General features: G+C 42.4%; 1 protein-coding gene and 1 long non-coding RNA gene across 3 annotated transcripts in view; both read left to right on the top strand.

Moving 5' to 3' along the window:
* The window catches only part of LOC111265445 (uncharacterized), a 79,051-nt gene that overhangs the window by 3,624 nt on the left and 56,692 nt on the right, over positions 1–18,735 (top strand). The gene's annotated exons all lie outside the window — the stretch shown is intronic.
* Positions 4,267–13,983, top strand: LOC147752800 (uncharacterized). Of its 2 annotated transcripts, XR_015313077.1 has the most exons (3): positions 4,790–4,872; positions 5,601–5,731; positions 13,314–13,983. It is a non-coding gene; the product is annotated as an uncharacterized LOC147752800 (long non-coding RNA). The 2 variants fall into 2 exon arrangements; XR_015313076.1 differs by lacking the exons at positions 4,790–4,872; positions 5,601–5,731 and adding an exon at positions 4,267–4,778.

The raw sequence follows: 18,735 nt of genomic DNA, 5'->3' as shown, positions 1-18,735 counted from the left end.
GATTGCTTGCGAGTGTACCACGCCTCTCCTTCCTCGTATGGCTCCGCCCCGTGCAACTCAGCTTTACTACGGGATATGTCCACTCAATATCAAGCAATAGATCTCCACCGGGTGGCGTTCGGAGAAACGCGAGTGACTTTCGGCAGTATCTAGTGGCTCCATCTTGTGACCGCTATATCGGCTATGCAGTTGTGTTTACCCTTAGCTAAAAAGGGGGTGAAAGAAGTGAAGGTTGATTTCTACCCGTTGCCATCTCATGGAGAAAGAAGTCTACTTAGACGTACAACGATCCATTGATCCGAGGTGCAAGCGCGGCGTGGCCCACGAAAGCTATAGGAAATCCATTGTTTAAGGTGACAAAATATATTTAATGTTTTGTTTCGCTGAAAATAAGCCTGAGAAAAAAATAAAGTCTGATAATAAGTCTGAAAAAATTTCACATGAAAAGCATTTATTAGTCAAATGCAAGCTTTTTCTGATGATGAGTCGACATAAAGAACCAATCGTAGACGTGTTTATCAGCCTATCATTATTAAAGGAAGTGTATAAGACGCTCGGATGAATACAGCCGCAATCCATGAACGATCTTCACTTGTAAAATGCGCAATTAATTATTCTTAATCCATTATACGGCTTCTTATCCTAAGTAGATGACGGACTTTGAACAAGAAATCTCTGGCTGGCTCAGCTGAATCTATAGCCGTCAAAGGCATAATAATAATAATACTGAGTATGTAATAAGATAACAATAAAAAACAACGTATTTACTCGAAAAACTGTATAGCATTTTTGTGCCTTTAGCAACACTGGAAGCTGCGACTGCTGGTCTTTTTGAGCCTGAGGCTTGGCCGTTCAAACTGCTGGGTTGACTAATATACAATGCGTTTCGGATTAAAAAAACAGTAAATTAGGCCCTAAATCAAACAAGAATTACTCCACCTCGTCGTACAAGCATTTTTTACACAGTTTCAAGATGAATTACCCTAAATAAATGGGGTCAATAAAATAGTTAAGCTGACCGTTTAAAAAAGTTATCATAATTTTGTTCGTCGTACTAAAGTATTAATCCGTATTTACAACAAGTCAGCGGATTTACATGTTTTGATTGCCGTACAAGGTTGACGTGGTAGACCCGCTTATGGACGCCGTGCCCTATTTCTTAACACTAGACAGAGTTTTCTATATACAGTATCCAGTAAACGCATACCTTCTTTTGTCCATGGCCCTGCGTCGATAATTGTCTTAAAATGACTGCAAATTGAATTTGTATATATAGGCAGTACAAAAGAGCCTGTCTTTCCTAAGCATCATTGCCAGCTATAAATATATATCTACACTGAGCCGATAATATTTCTTTACTCTTTTTACTTATTTAATTTTATTACACATAATATATTGTAAATATTGATACGGACCAGCGACGCCTGGCTTTTTACTGGACGATTTATTCGTTAGGCCGTTAGAAATTGAATCAGCTCTTTCAGGTCAACTCGAAGAAAACAATCGAGATTTATCAAGTTGATGTTGTCTTCAGAGAAATGCGGGATTTCCTAAAATAGTTGTGAAGCTCAGGACAGTTCTGGACCTACATTTGTCTGTTACTCGAACACTGTAGGACACATTCGGAAACGATGTCCAGCAACATGTGGGGCCATTTGAAAAGTAGCTTCTATGAGACGTATGTCATTTAATAGAGAAAACTGTTACAGATGGCTGTCTTTCGTAATTGACGTAAGTAGGTAGGGCTGTAGAGCTCTAACAGTCATCAAAAGTCTGAAGTAGGCTAATTAATCATAGCGGAGATGTATGGCACAGGGTAACAAGTTTGTGATGAATGACATGACATAACACCATGGTATTGGCACTTACGATAACTAAGAACGTTTAAATAAATGTATCAGCTATATGTCTTATTTCGCTTATCTAGTTTTTCACGTCTGGATAATAGCAGAAATAACAAGGGTACTGTTGCAATTCAACATGTTTCCAGGCATTGTTTTTAAGAACTGTACGAGAAGCCGAAAGCTTTATACCTTTTGATTATTCCAGCTTGTTTGATTTTTATCTACATCAGTATTCAAAGAAGCATATACTTTGTCAAAGAATGGATACAATAAATATCATACTCGTAACCGATTCCGTAATAATGAAACATAGTTAAAATACAGGCTCATAAAGTATACGTTTTCCGCACACAAACAGTTGACTGTGCCTTTTTGGGCGTCTATTGGGGTCTATGTATGAGCCTAACAAAATGAGTGAGGCCACGGAACCGCGACCCATTCCACGGTCGGACCGCCACCGTTGTTGTCTATCGACAACCAAATGGAATTGCTTTAACGATGGGGCCAATAAAAAGCAACTTTTTGGTGAACTTTTTCATAGACTACGCCATATCAACTTACTACAACGTAAAGTCAAGGTAAAGACCCTTTCCGGCGATTCGACTTGATTAGCGGCTATTTCTGAAACACGTGGTCATTTGAACTCCAGCTATTGATCACAACCGTGGTTTAGCTATTGCCTTTTATATGGGCCAGCTTGTTTGTATCTTGATGTGCATTGCTCGTAGCAACATTAATTGTTCCTTATATTCGCTTTTTAGTAGAAAAATATCTTTCCGCCATAGTTCTCTCTTTGATTGACTGAAGCCTTTTCGGAAATAAATTATACATTATTTCACATCGGAGTTATCCAAAAAGATTCATTGAGACATATTTTTTTCTTATTCATATTTGAGAATGGTAATGGAGAAACCCGCCTGTGACTAACGAATGCCACGGGCTAGCCAAGTTATTAGACGCAAAATCGTTGCACTTACTACTAATTCATACGATATGTATATATGCACCGTGAAGATCAATCCCTAAATAACATGATGTTGTTGTATTAATAGAAACAGGCTAATCTTATGATTTTATTTCACATAATAAAGCATTTACTACACATATGTAGTACAATTGTTGTCCTTTTTAGCTAGGACGTATGGAATGCAGTCCGTGGCAAGAAAATTTTTCAAAAAAAAAGTCCCTTACCTTCCGTGATAGTTTCCTTCCACTGTTAGACTCGCAGTTTGTTCTAGTTGAAACATAATATCATGAAACAATAACAGTTCACACAAAGCCCAGTGCTTCCCTGAACGGCCTGAATGGAGAAAGCAACTTTTTTAGTAACTTGTCCGGTAAAATGATGTTAGTTACAGAGTCACGAAGTAGGCATCGATGTGTTTTGTGTGTTTTTTTAGCTTCGATGTGCTGTGCTGTTCGTCAGACACTGTTCTGAATGCAAGTTTTCTGTGCCAGTACCCTAACCTTTTTAACGCTTCTTCTTAGTTAGTCCTTCTTTGTGGCGTCTCCTCCCTCTGCGGTTGGTTCTCCAAGCATCTTCCTGCGGTAGCCTTCGAGTGTAGATCTCGCCCACCGACTCACGAAATCTTGAGTTTTTTTTTTTTTGTTATGTTTCAGTGAAGATGGCGCGGTTATGCGTTCGTTCTCAGTGGGTGTTTATGGTTATATTTTTTCTGTCAAGGTTTGCAGTGACTGTATACCAGAATATTTTTTTGAGTGCAAACCAGCAAACACGCCAGTGGCTACGCCATGATGAAGCGCACAGTAAGAAATAGTCTTCAAACCACTGCCTTACACAGGTAACGCTGACTTAGGTTACTAAAAAGGATTTCTTGAAAAACTTTCGGAATAATCGGAATTATGGACGTTCACTCTATTTCATAGTAGGCAATTTGAAGAACGAGGTAACTATCATTATCGAGAGTTCAGATTAACTAGCCTTCTTTCATTTTAATGATTTGACATAGATTGATATGAACATATGATTCGCATGATTTAAATATAACTGTAAACTACACGATTGCTTTTAAATATGAAAGGAAAAAATCAAACGAGCTAGAGCACTTTACTTGATTGCATGATCTACGATAGGGTAAAAGTTAGCATTTAGATCAGGTCCATGTACTCACTGAATTTTCATCTATCAATAAGCTGACAAAAATCTCATATATTTGTTTTGATTGTCAAATATATATAAAAGAAATAGCGGTGCCAAGGCCGGCTACAAAGCAAACACTCTGACAAATCTGAATACATGTACAAAATCTGAATATATGTTGAATTTGTACAAGAAAATACGTTGTAAGCATATTTATCGAATTGTGCGGTAAAAAAATTATCTTTTATCTTTAGGGCTTCTTGTTTTCAGATATAATGTTTATCGTTCTTGCTTAATCAATGATAAAAGTTGGAAGCAAAGCTTTACGACTTCCGAGCTGATTTGCCTAATTTATCTCTTCTGGATATTATTTAAGCGGTTGAAGAGGAAGAACATAGACGTTGGTACTAGGTCATCATTACAGTCATCCTACACATCGCAGCTTATTTTACATTTCGCTAACTTATAAGGTAATATTGGGCTGTTTACGATAAAATAAGGTTTTATTTCGGGTCCGTCTCTAATTGTAGACTAATACACATCTGAGTCGTAGCAGAAGGACAGCACATATAGCACCAAGCAATGTTACCAATATTTATGTAATTCATACACGATGAGAGCTCTAAGAAGCCGGCGAAGACCGTTTGCTACTGAGTCGCCGGGCGCCCCGAAAGGTAGCCTCGTTCTGGGTGCTCGATGGGGTGTGGCCTGCATTGGGTCGCACAGCCATGTTGACTACTACCACGCCACCACCAATACTGATGGATTATCGAGCGACGAAGCGCCTGGAGTGCAGCGAAATACAAATCGAAGGGGCTGCGTGAGATACCCAGGTTAGTAGGCAGTGATAGGCAGTGACCGTGGCAGTGTCATCAGTTATTTCCGAGAAGCCCTAGATGATCCGCGCCAAACGATAGAGCAGCAACAGTACGTATAAGATAATAACACGCCATGTGCCAAACCGGTGCCAAGAACTGAGCTCCACAAAGTTTCTGGCGACTGAATCCGACAGGGTCTAATTATTATGGAAAAAAATCGCTTGCAAACTCCTTATTTCGAATAGAAAATACATATTAGAAGAAAAATAATTACACGGTCATAATAATAGAAAGATTTCCAGTTGAAACATTTTCATGAATACAAAAAAAAATTACAAATCGGCACTTAAATGATTCCTTTCTCTAAATTCATAATATTTTTACTAGATTATACAAGAATTAACATAATTTTAGCCAATTTAACACTTGTTACTGATAATTTGCCTGAATAAAACAGATGATGCGTTTTATACACCTTATATTAAATATATACAAATAAATTCTATTGGCTGGGTGCAAGCATTGGGAAGCGTTTTTGTAAACGTTCAATAAGGACAATGAGACAAATAGACAAACACAAATAAGCTGCTGCTGACGTCAAGGCCTCGTCATTTCTCGTATTCTTGTACTCGTGTATTCTGGATCAGCCGATGTTGCATAGATAGGTCAGTCCACCAGTAAGATATGACTGTGCAAAATTCTTGCTTATAAAAATGATGATAATAATAATAATAGGTCAATTTTGTTTTCTCTCGATAAACCGATATGGCTTCTGACGATACCTACAGTAATACGTATAAAAGCAGCATTGACTTTTCCGTTTCTCCTTTGAAGCAGATCTGGCCAGAGACGAGTTAATCAATGCGGTTGACGGGTCAATTTGGAAGCAGAGGTAGTGGCGACAATACCTGATACATGATGGATTGCGGGATATTTCGATAATCACATTTAGGCTACGCCACATAATAGTAAGAGATCGTTAGCTTCGCTAACTGTGTCTACTCTTTGTGTATAAAAAACGATGTCTGTTCTAATAGCGAGTGCAGCACTTATGTTGTAAGGTTTACTGCAAGTGGCTTCAATGGACAGGTGCTTCGTCGTTCGACTTCCAGTCAGGCATTGGCGTTCTTCAACTGCCCAACCACCTTCATGCAGTGATAGGCAGACACGCAGCTATTCAGCCATCGCTCATGTCTCTTTTGACCGCTTAGGCTCTTTTCCCCTGCTGAGTTACGTTCCCTTCCGTGTAACATTGTGTCCTGCATTGCTGCCGATGCTGTCCTGCTTGATTCTGTTGTCTTCTTTTCTTTTTTCTCTCCTTCCTTCCTTCCTTATTGTCATCCATTCAGCTCCTTCGTTCAGTCTGTCGCTTCTTCCATCAATCATGCTAATGGATGCATCCGACCTGGAAGCTGCAAACGGCTTTGCCAGCCCATTTATTCGAGGCCTCTGCTTTCGGCATTGCCGCTTCTATATGGATATAGTTCACCCCCCTTTTCTTTTCTATGCACTTCTGCTTCGTTTTACCATAGGCATCATTGGCGCCTGCGCTGTACCATACATATATGCACGAAAGATCTAACAGTGGCAGTGGGTGTGCTAGGTGGGTATGCGCTTGTGGGGTTATGTAATTGTATGTGTGCTTCGACTGTGTCACGTGCTTTCGTATGGTCGTTGCCCTATCTGAGCTGTTCCTTTGACATGAGCAAAAATAAGAACGTCAGCGAGCGGGTTTATGATTTAAGTAAAGCTTAAGCGCTAGTAAGAATCGATAACGCATCTAATCGATCCTTCGTTTCTTTCTTTCTTTTCTGTTAAATATAAGTGTTCGATGATAGCTGAAAAGTCCGCAACCGGATGTAGACTGCTGGCAAAAGAAAATGAGTACATATATGTATTGGCGAGTGAGATTTATTTGATATAACCGATAATGTAGACTTTTAGAATATGGACTTCTGTTTTCTTGTTCTAGTTTTCAATGCAGTGTCATGCTGACTGTCTATGTCCTTGAGGTATAAAAGAGTTCCTGCTTATGCATTTTTTGCCAAAATTAAATTTTATTTTTCGGCGATGGACTCTACCAAAAAAGGGGAAAAGTTTATGCTTCTAAACACAATAGAAATACTATTTTTCTGTCAATAGGCGTGTTTATTACAAGATATTGATTTCTTATTAATTAGATATGCTCGGATACTTTAATCACAGTTGCACAGTATGAGTCTACTGAAAATATCAATAATTAACGGTTTATCCGACAGAATATTGTATCGATGTATAGCGAGGTTACTACATTTACAGGCACTAAATGTTAAGGTCACATAGAGCACGTGTTGGGAAGCCTCGTTGAATAACAATAAATAGCTTCAGTGCTAGATAGCGACAACAACGCGCTCACGAACAAAGGCATAGAAGTTGGATTGATCGTAATAAGTTATCCCGTTTTAATCGCAAAGTTAGCTTCGTTGATATCTATTACCAAACCGTTGACTTCGTAAAAGTCGGCGATAGTTAAACCACCGTTATTAACATCTCTATTGTTTGTGTGCCCCAGCCTTCCGTAGAATTAGCCGTTAGCTGGTTGTATCTTTGGTTAACTTCCACATTTGGCTTTTTACTGAAACCTCAAATCAACTTCATATCTGTTTTGTATTATTTTGTAGGTGAACCACGCCCTTTCAAAATGTCATGCTCTTCCAAAACGAATAAACAAGTTTCTTTTTGAGTAAAAAAAAATATATTGATTTTTCTCTCTGTCTATGTCAATCGGCTATACAGAATAAGTTATGCCACTTGCTAGTTAATAAACTATCCAGAAATCTGTCAACGCTTATTCTCAGTCAACGCTAAGGACTCGCATGGTTGAGACTATTACTGTTTATCAGTATCTCCGTAGCAACGACTATTTGGGTTGTTTTTGAGGTGGCTTGACTTGGTCGGGGGCTAAACGAGTACACCGCATGAAGTTATTGCGCGCTCGCTTCGAGCGAGAAGGTTAGGTCCTGGGCCGCTCTATAGAGCGTTTTCAACTGTGCATTGCTTTTGGGAAACCTTTTCGCAATGGAAGGTCTGAATATTTGAGGGCTAAGAAGAAGCAAACAGACGGATGTGTTCTACTCAAGAACGAGCACCGTTAAACGCACGGGCAGGTATAGAAGAAGCGCCCATCCTGATGAGTGCTGACGCTCTCGAAGCTCTTGCTGGCGTTGTAGTGTTATGACGGGCCATAAATTTCGGATGCGTTTTGATCTATGGCCAGAACAAACTGCTGAGAAAAAAAAATGAGAAAGCGGAGTGTTGTACGAAAAACACCGATGTTATGTATGGGCGGAAAAATGGGTCAAAGTGATAGGTAGTAGTCAGGCGCCGAGTCGTTGGGTGCTAAATCAGGTGTCGATGTTTTAGGTGGTTACTCGGCCGATGACTTTTTATCAGAAATACAAACCTCAGTGGCCAACGATCTCTATGGGTGGGCCAATTCGATACAGATTTCTTTTTGCAACTGACTATCGATCTTAACATGTATCTAAACGAGATTACTCTATGCGTGTATCTTTTTCGCGTCTTTAAACGAGCAAGCTCGGAAGCTGTGTCATATCAGCAATATTTTTTAAACGTCGCCGCCAACGAAATCTGTTTGGCGAGAACACCCATGTCTATGACGAATATTGCAGTTCCAAACAAACACCTTCATCTGTTCGTATATGTACACAGATTTATTTTCATTGTACTATGTGCATTTTATGGTATGTGGCTATGATACTGGGTTTTGAGGTACCGAAGTCATATAAGATTGGACTTAATTACTGCACATGTTTGCCTCCAATGACGACTGATAAATTATATTGTATCTGAAACGATCTAATGCATCGTGCCCAATAATCTTAGCCTTTACAATATACCTAGCAATACTGTCACCGGCGACGAGCGGTGAGACAACGATCAGTCCAGCACGATAACGACTGTTCACTTCATACGGAAATTTCAGACCAATTCTGCCTGATTGCGTTTTTTTTTTTTGCCACGTATTGTAAGTGGTGGACTGTGCCCTGTGTAGTAATGAATTTATGCTGACAATTTAAAAAGAGCCACAAAGACGCCTAACTTTCAATCAAGATGGCCAGTACATGATAACTGTGATACGGAATATATAGATTTAACCCCCTCGGATGCTCAGCTGTCTCTTGCATGCTGTTGGATTGTTAAGAGCATTTTCCGATGATTTATGTTGCACTAATTGCATATGCCCTATTACTCTTACCTCGTTCAAAATCTGTTCGAAGTAATTCCTAGTGCGTCGTTAGCACTTAAGAATGATGCTCTAATTTTTACCTTCTCTCCCATTTATGGAGAGTGATCCTTTCATCGGAAGCTAAGCTTGCTAGAATTTATTTGTGCATGCTTGTTTAGCTTAAATGGGTGTTATCTATGTAAGCGCTTGTCAGAGCGCACAAGCATATTGCATACGATATTGCGGTTGCTACGCCTGCGTGCTGAATTAAGTACCGCCTTTGATGGAGTAGTGATGATTTTAGTGACAGTTCCTTGTCAGCCGTTGATTGATCACCACCAAACCAGTCTTCACTATAGCATTCGGCAGCCGGTCCAAGGGCCAGCTTCCTATTGGATGATCACGGCGAGGCGCTACTTCAAGTCGGCCAAGGTATAAGCAATTGAACCGTTGATAACAATCAGTATGAACCTCCTAATCGCTGACAACCTGTTAGAAGGTTAATATGTGTCTGGTGTCTGGGACACTGGGTAAAGGAAAACAATCATAAAGGCTATAGATCCGAACAAGAGGCACAGGTACCTTGAAAGCTTACTATCACTAACTAGTGTGAGACTTCACAAAATCTAGCATCTAATGTTGATCGTCAATAGAGTATCAGAAAAAAATCGTAATTGCGCCTTTGTTCCCTTGTGAACAAAAAAAAAATCCTAAGCAAAAGCAAACATTCGATTCTTGATAATGAATATTTTTAAAAAATGCACAAATATGCGGATATCCAGCTCACTTCATGGTTAAAGCTGGCAGGTAACCAAGTTTACTCTTGTCGATTGGTCTTTGTCGATCCTCAATGCTCCAGATAACGATCCTATATTCTGGTTAGACTGGGCTGGTTGTCGAAGATCGATATCGCCGGACTAATCTTATACGGTAAACGTTACCGACACAAAAGTTAACATAAGTAGGGTTATGAGAAGCTTGGTTAGAATAACATTCATATACGGAAGTTGTTTTAAAGTAGAAAACTTGATATGCATTACTCGTTTTGCTTTTATGTGCTAAATTAAACAAACTTTTTTTTTTTTTTCTGTATAATTAATTGGGATTGTCGAACGAAAAGTGTTTTCGCAGGTAAATTATTTCGAATGCGTTCGAAATTAGGTCAACATTAGTTTCGAAACGGACATACGAGTAAGGCTCTATATAATAATAGGTACCATAATAAGTGGATTTTTATACTTTTATATGGACACTTTTATACTTCCGCTTCTGGTGAATTGAGCTCATTGTGACGATTTTCAGCGAACGATGCCAGGTGACTATTGCAAACATCAAAATTATAATTACTAGAATTACGTGTTTGGAATAAAGTGCGCAGACGTGCAGTGTTATCAGCTCTTCCCTTTCAACTCGATATTTGCTAGTGTGGATTTTCCATGTTCTCACTGAGGAGTATCAGTTTAGTATTTCGTGTTATAACTGCAACAGTCACATTAGTCTTGCTTAGATGTTAGGTTTCTTATGAAGGTATAGTGTATATTCATATAGGCCTGCTAAACGCAAAATAGGTCTCCAACGTTAAGACCAACATTTGCAATGTTAGGTTTGAGCATTAGATTTGATTTCTGTTTATCCTTATTAACCGTCATCAAAAGCGATGATTTACGAACGTCTGTCAAACAATGTTGCCTGTATGTTTGATAACTTAATTATCCTTATATTGTATCAAGAAAAAAACTTTATAAACGTAATATGGACTACCGTGGTCTGTATGAGCGTTCAATATTGATTTTCAAGATTGATATATCAGACTAAAGTTGTAGGGCCACATACTACTTCTAAACTTCAAGGCACCAGGTCACTTAGGTTTAAAGCCGCTCATAGACATGTAGTTCGTTTTGCGTTGGAACTACCAGACGTAAGGGAACTCGAAACACCTTGAGTTGGAAAAGATCTGATGATTACGCACTTTTAAATTAACGAAGGTGATAAGACGCTCGCGCTTACAGATGATTAGCAATGCAGCTTATCCAGAGTTTCCGCAAGAGATGGAATCTGGCGTCTCTAAGAGGACACACCTAAAGAATATAACCAAATATGACCTTCGCCGTCTTTTTGGCGAAGCGGTGGTACGAAACGTTGGCTAATTTTTCTCAACTCCAAAGTTTGTCTCCAGAAGCTTAACTGTAGCTGGATGGGAGAGGATATCAATCAATTATCTTTAATGAAACTGGGGACTCTGTATTGCGTCAGCGGCAGTAGTAGCCTCTGTTATCGGGAGGCCGTGAACAAGTACGTGGACATAGATTTAATTAAACACAGCTACCCCACTGGCATCGGAACAGCAGCGCTATCTGCCGTCGGCCAAAGCCGATGTTAAGTTCTTATCTATTTTATCGGTCTAACATACGCAATTGAGCCTTATAGTCGGCCATCTTAGTTGGTCGAACAGGCTGTCACCGAAGCCACCACTGCGCGATGCAATGGCGTCCATCTCGTTTTTTCTTTTTCTATTTGGTCTTACTGAGCTGGTTTGTATTGGACTAGAGGCTATTGCCGATGGCACGGCGGTCGATGATTCCGTTGCCTGGCCGCGCTGCCTTGTGCCTTGTTGGGCCTGTTACTGTTACTACGATACAGCCAGCTGAGAGGACCGTCGCTCCTCGTAGCAAATCCTCGTAATGCGCGAGGCCAGTCGTCCCCCGCCTTGAGGAAGATTAATGAGGTTTCTTCTCCGTTGTTTCGTTCTCTTCAACATCCAAGTCTCTAGTCGACCTCGTAGTAGCCAGCCAGAGTACAGCAACTATATGACTGACAATCGCTTCGGCCAAGAACACCGGTGAATGAGGTCTTCAAATGGGTCGGACTGCAGTGAACAACAGTTTTCCGCTACGATATTCGTGCGAGCATTTCGATCAACCACCGACTATGTTAAACTTCTGCTGCTTACAACGAGTGCAATCATTTTCTAAACAGCAGCACTATCAAGCGGTTTCAGTCAGTGCCAAAAATAAAGGGATAATCTTGAAGAGAGAAACATCGCCTTATATATTATAATACTTACCAAGATACTTTATTCATTGCGTTGAAACCACTTTGAAACAGGTGAAATAATTTATCATATTTTTGTATGGGCTTATATTCTTCGATGCCGATTTGAATTGGTCATTAGGAATAGCCGTACGATACAACCGAAATTATATCGACTGCTCGCTTCCAATTTTCGCCAGAGATTCAAACGAGCGAATTTAAGGGAAACAGTAACCCTTCGGTTGGTTTCTATTCGTGGGCAGTTTTGATGTTCGCATGCAAGTCCGTGGAAAGAATTCAGCTTTGCCTGTGGATGATCCGGTAGGCGGTCTTTTGGGTGGCCGGCGCTGGGCGGGTGGTACGAATATGTGCCAGCTGCGGCTGACAGCCAGCCAGGTTGTGGGGGCCAAGATGCTGTATAGAAGAGGTCTAAGGGACTGGGGACCTGGGTGCAGCCCTCCTTGCTGTATCTGGGCTTCCGCTTCTGCAACTCCTACTGACTTCTCTATACGTTCCTACGTTACACTGTGCTGCTGCTGCTGCTCCTTAGACAGGACAGTTCTCGCTCGTAAATTTGCATCTGACAGCAGCTACTATCTGGCGACTAGCTAGGGAAGTGCTTTTCCTCTGCCAAGCTCTTGCTTCCATCTGCATTTCACCTCTGCGTCGGTGGCCCTCTGCAATAACCATCAACCATCAGGCGACGCTCCCGCATCGTCCACTGCAGTGTCCGAGTGTTCCTAAAAGCGAAAGGGAATTATTGTTGTCGTCAGTGGCAGATTAGGGCGCCCGATGGCGCGCACTGTGCATGAAGCAGACTTCGAGCACTTATCTAAGGTTCTATTTGAGCGGCACACTTGTTTATTCATCCGGCCCATGTCTTAGCTTTGCGTCTTATTTAACTCTTATTGAATAGCGAAAAACGTCATGTTGGCTCGTAACCAATTTGGGTTGCCTGAAAAATTGTCGTGTTTTCCCTGCAGTTCCTATAAGAAAGGCATTAGACCTAGTTTATTACTTAAGGCATTGACCAGAAACATGTGTATTTGTCACTCAGAGGAATTCATTGATGCAGGTGCGATCACCAGTTAAAACTGAATGATTACATTATGAATTGCTGAAACTGTTCACAACGGTTCACTGCGAAGCTACGTCTTACTGGAGCAAATCTCTCATCACACAACGGATTATTATAGATATATTAAGGTTTAGTTATCGCTACTCGCGGGAAATGGGGCTTTTGAGTGAGAGTGGTAAAATGATGTCCACATTTTTATCTTATACCGTTACAGCTTACTGCTCTCCGGGGTGCCGAAGCATCAGATACGTATTCTTCTGGACCCTTCATCCTTCGATACCAGATCTATAGCTACTCTAGCTAAAAAAGAGAAGTCGATGATGAACGCCAGTTATGGCTGATAAGGCATCGTACATGCAGGTAACCTCTCAAAGAGCATTAAGTGCCATAGCGAGTACGATAAAGATAGCTGGATCCAACATGATGATGAATAGCACCTGGGACGACGCTCGGATCTGAGCCTGTGGTGACAGGCGGTGTGTATCAGGCTCTAATAGGCTCCACTGGATGGCTTGGTGGTCCATCCGTGTCGAACTGATGTTCAAGTCACAGTAAATCATCTTGTTCTCTTCTCACTCACCGCCTCTCGCGTTTCAAGAGGGACTCTCGTCCTTAACAGGAGTAGCGCAAGCTTGTTACCACTCGCCAACGACATGGGATACGCGGTACGCTTCATCAGCTGATTCCATCGTTTTATTTCAGTAACTTTTATAAGCACTTAATAGATCTGACAGCAATTGCAGGGGAAAACAATCTTGCCGGAACATTAAAGAACAAAAAGCCTGATGATTCAATTTACAATTCGTTGTAACAAACGTTTAGGAAACAGCGGATGGAAAAATCAAATAAATTGATCAAATTTGCTATTGTATTCCTTGAATTAAGACCTGAAATCTTAATTTCATCTGTGTTCTCATAATGAAGTATATATATTGGAATAAAGTGCAGATTCAACAATTCAGCTCTAGCACAGTGCATTTTGGCTGAAGAAAGTCTCTGTTGCGTCAGCTAAGGAGGTTAGACTGAAGGCGCCCCCCACGTGGCAAGTAAACGCTGTGATCTATTCGGTCTGGACCCCTTGGTGATAAGGAATAGACGTGTTCGCAGCAAACAGGAATAACTTTGCCACTTCGGGCGGCCACTGCTCTTTGTTTGATTGTAATGTCCCTCATCATTCATGCATCCGCATCCTTTGAAGCGGAAAGCTAACAGACGGACCAGGCGGACTTCGAATTTCTTATGTTGTTCCCCCTGCGACTCTCCGTTTTTCAAGCCCTCTCATTCCCCCCGCCCCTACTATTGTTTTCATCACAGTTCGTCATCACAGTTGTTGATGGAAGGAACGGTCAATCAATTCGCTTTGCCCCCTGCTACCTCGCTTTCCCTGCGCTCTTGCCCTGTCGTTCTACCTGCGGCCATTTTTGTGTCTCTACTTCTCGTCCTGGCGTCTAGCTGAAGCTCAGCCAGTCACTGTGTGGGGATCATAGTGGAAGCGGTAAGTAGCGGCAGCATCGGCTGCAGAAGGCGGGACCAAGACCCCTAAGATCCCTTCCCGTCGTCCCTCCACCACCATCCTAACCAGCACCGTGGTCGCCATGGCCGCCACCACTTTTAGTGCTGCTGCTGCCACTGCTGTCCTCCTCGTCAGTTGAGTCAAGGGGCCAGTACCACCGGGAACGAGAGGAGGGCAACAGAACAGCAGAAATGCTGCGGTGCGTTCTCCCGTACTACCTCCAGCCCCTTGCCCAAATGATCCCCGAAACCTCCGTCTCGCCTTTCCTTTTTTCTTCGTTCTCGGAGGCTTAGGTGTCTTTTTTGCCGTCTTTCCCGCCAACTGGTCGCTCTGATCTACGACGCTTCTCTAGGAAAACGTAGAGCATCTTCCGAATGCGCTTCATATATCCATGCACTAGTCCTCCCCGTTGCCCAGCCATTCCCCATACCAATGTACCGGTTAGTTGTGGCAGACGACTCCAAGCGATATCTATTCGCCGATGACCAGGGAGAGACAGGTCTGGATTTAGAGTTTTGAGGGTTCGTGTCATATGGCATAAGCGGTTGTATAAATGAAAATGCGCGCGGTCAGTTTTGTCAGTTTTATTCGTTGTTATCCATCACGCCAAGAGAAAAGTTGGAATATCTTCAATTTCCTCCTAGTGCAATTAAGTGTGCATTTAAAAGATGCTTGCTTGACTATTAACAGCCATGTTTGTATTGTAGATGTATGAGAGCATAGTCGACCGAACAGAAACAATTCTATGATGTTCGTCACTGATAACTAGAAAAGAGACAAGTGTTTAGTTATGATATTAAAAAAGTTATAAACATAACTTAAGGGCATGAGCGAACTATGTTTTGCTGAGCCTAATCAACATTGTTTAATTATGAGCATCAGTTAAAGCGAAAAGTCGGTATTAACTGTCGCGAGAACCTTCAGAGTTATAACGGCTTTCGGTTTCATTGAGGCCCCCAATCACATTTTGCTCGGGTTCCAAACAAGCCCTCTGTTGGAGCCTATACGATGGACATTGTTTCCAGAGAACGAGCTATTTTAAGGTTTGCGCATGCTCGGAATAATCCTCAAAGTTCCACCAATCCTACCCTCCAGAGATTCTGTTCTCCCTCTGAGGCAGGCGTAGCTTGCATCTGCCTGTTGGGAAACGAGCAGTCCAATGGTGCTTTCGCTGATTTGATTATGAAGTTTCTCTGGCTTTCCTTTCTTATATAGCGTGCACAAATCGACAATGTATGTTACGCCGTCCACAGTGGCATGTACCTTCTAGCTACTTACCTGCCTATCTACATGCCTCCTGGCGGCTGAACTGCACCCGATAACACCTATTACTCTGCGACGCATTTTGTTCCGTTCGCGACCTTAATAATCCTAGAAGTGCATAGTGCAACGATGCAGTCGTACAGCCGTTACTGCGTCGCATAGCCATTAGTTAAGCACCGACCGCCATGTGTGAGTGAGCAAGCGAGCGCGAAGACCGGCCGCGGGCTGGCTTGCGCAGTTCCAATAGCATCTCCTGTTAGCCACCAGCGGCAGGCGTCAGAGGAAGCTGCTGGTGAACGAATGAACAACTCTGTCCTTTTTCTCCCTGTCTACATTCGCTGTTCCGTTTGTCTCTTATGAGCGAGGTGAGGCACACTCGCCGCTCCCGCTGCTGCTGCGGCAGCCAACTATTCGCGGGAAGCGCCGCGGCTCTATCGTTGTATTGCGCAGCGATCCCAGACAGCCTCGTCGATATAGGATAGGGTGCTTTGCGCAGAGCTCTGTGTTGGCTGCACGGACGCATAGCTTTATGTAGCCGGCTAGAGGAGAACCATAGACTAGCTGCTACTGCTGCTGCTGCTATCCATGCAGCGACCGTGCAGAATTCGAAGCGTGAGCGAGCCTGTGAGTGTAAGCCAGGCCAGCGGAGCTGCCTTGGGACGCCTCGTTCCTCGTGGTGCTCCGCCGGCGAACTTTAGTTCGGTGTCTTCCCCTTCCCCTTACCCCCCGCCTTTTGCCATTCGCTGTCCTCTCTCTCACTGCGTCTGTTGCCGCTGCCGCAGTAGCCTCATGATTGATGACCCGTTCCTTTCCTTCTCTGCTAGTAGACAGCGACTCTACCGCGCGCCCCCTCCTCCTCCTCCTCGTGACGAGATCGAACGATCGAGCCTGTATTCTAACAGACACTACCACAGCGATGCCATCAGCCGTAGAACATCTAGCAGCACCTTCGCTACCGCCCGATCGGATAGGGTCGGATCGCGGTTACGACCGTAGTCACCATGTGCAATAAGGCTACACTTGAGCTCTGCGTATATTTTCTATGGCATCTGCGGTACCGATGCGGGGTATAAAGGGCGCGTTGTAGCCATGATACCATCTCGTTTGAGTTAGCATTTTCTATGAGATCAACAGCGCGGCGATGATGAAGACGAGTACGGAGAGGGAGCGGTCTTGAAGAAATCAACGAAAATTTCGCGAATAGCGACGGAGTTTGGACAACGATCGCATTGGATCGGTACCGTAAGCTCATTATATAGCAGTTCCCGTTAGTAGATTGTACGATTTTCACATAAAAGCAGGGAAGAGTGACAAAGGAGGGGCTGTTCCGAAGCCAACGAGCCCCTTGCCTCGTCCCCGTCCACCGATTTCTCAATTGAAGAGGTTCATCATCGTCATGACGATGAGTACCAGTTGCTCAGATTTAATATTGCCGACACCTCGGATTGTTCCCGTGATAGCTTAAAGGGCAATGTATTTGTCTGGTAATCTTGGGGACCCGTTGTCGCAATCCGTTTCGCGGTGCGAAATAGCCGTTTGATGAAATTCCCGCAAATGCATTGATGCATGTATGAATGGAATTCCGTCTTCGTCGATTTTTCGTGACGAGCATGGCCCAGTAACCAACGAGAACAACTGTGGATACAGCCAACTCAAAAACGTCACGAGGTATAATAGTTACTCTATAATAATAGCATCTTGGGTATATAAATTTTAACTTGGACTGACATTTACATACTGTCATTTTTTTAGATTAAAGTTCCTTATCATCCCTAAAAACGAAGCTGATCAATGCACCATGCCTGCTCATACGATCCGTGTCGTTGGCTGGTTAATTCGAAGAGCAATCGCCTCCGATACTGTGCGGCCTGAACGCTATTGCAGTGATATGCTAAATAAATACAATGTTTCGAAACCGCACCGCTGTTTCTAACGGAGTCCTGAGATCCTATAAATGAACTTTTTCATCAAGAGCCACTCGGGAGTTGGCCGCTGGCCACTTCAGTAGGGTTCACCGTATTCAAAATTATTCAGGTATCAAAATCAACTGGGTCCAGAATGAGAAACGTAGATGTTATACTTCTATAAACGTAAATGAACCGTCACATCAATTCCTTTCACATTCGACATCAAGTTGAATACGATCATTCAATTATAAGCTCACAACCTTCACGGATCACGGTTGAGGCTCGCCATGAAGTGTAATCAGGGAACTTCCGAGATGAATTTCTCTATTGCAGTCGACGCCTTAGCTATCCGTGGCCGTCCGCGAAAGCAATCTTCCGTTTGACGCTTCGTCAGAAGTCCGTTTGATCGTTAATCTAGTAGTAAAAAAGCATTTACCAGTTCAATTTAACATCGGGCAAGCCCGTTATAGGTCTGTTCGTATTCGCAAAATGATAATGTTACTATAATGTAGCCTTTTTTTTCAACCGATATGACAGTCATAGTTGTCCTGTTTCCATTGCTGTCCTACTCGTAACTATTTTTTGCGCTCGTTCATTGATTTTTAATATTCACATTGTAAAGCCGACGATGTCTACAAATTAGACCCTTTTTCTAATTCGGTTGAAAATCGATAAGCGGTTGGAGCCATAAGATATCTTAACCCTAAAATTGAAGATCCGCATTTCTTTGCTTGTACAACGCTTTTCGATGTCAGCAAAATAAATAGAAAAAATGTATCTTCTATGGCGTAGTGTTGGGCATCAGTTTTTGTTTTTTAAAGCTGAGAGTGCTGGAGGGGTTCATCGCAGACCAGTGAAGAAGGCGTGAAACTAAAGGGCGGTTCATTAGGGCCGCAATCGCCGACGATTGTACGATTTCACTGCCATCGTAAGAGCCTTTGAGGAAACTACAG

Source organism: Varroa jacobsoni, unplaced genomic scaffold (assembly GCF_002532875.2).
Source record: "Varroa jacobsoni isolate VJ856 unplaced genomic scaffold, vjacob_1.0 scaffold_974, whole genome shotgun sequence".
NCBI classification, from domain to species: domain Eukaryota; kingdom Metazoa; phylum Arthropoda; class Arachnida; order Mesostigmata; family Varroidae; genus Varroa; species Varroa jacobsoni.
The sequence above is the reverse complement of the archived record's forward strand: the minus strand, read 5'-3'. Positions and strand labels throughout refer to the sequence as shown.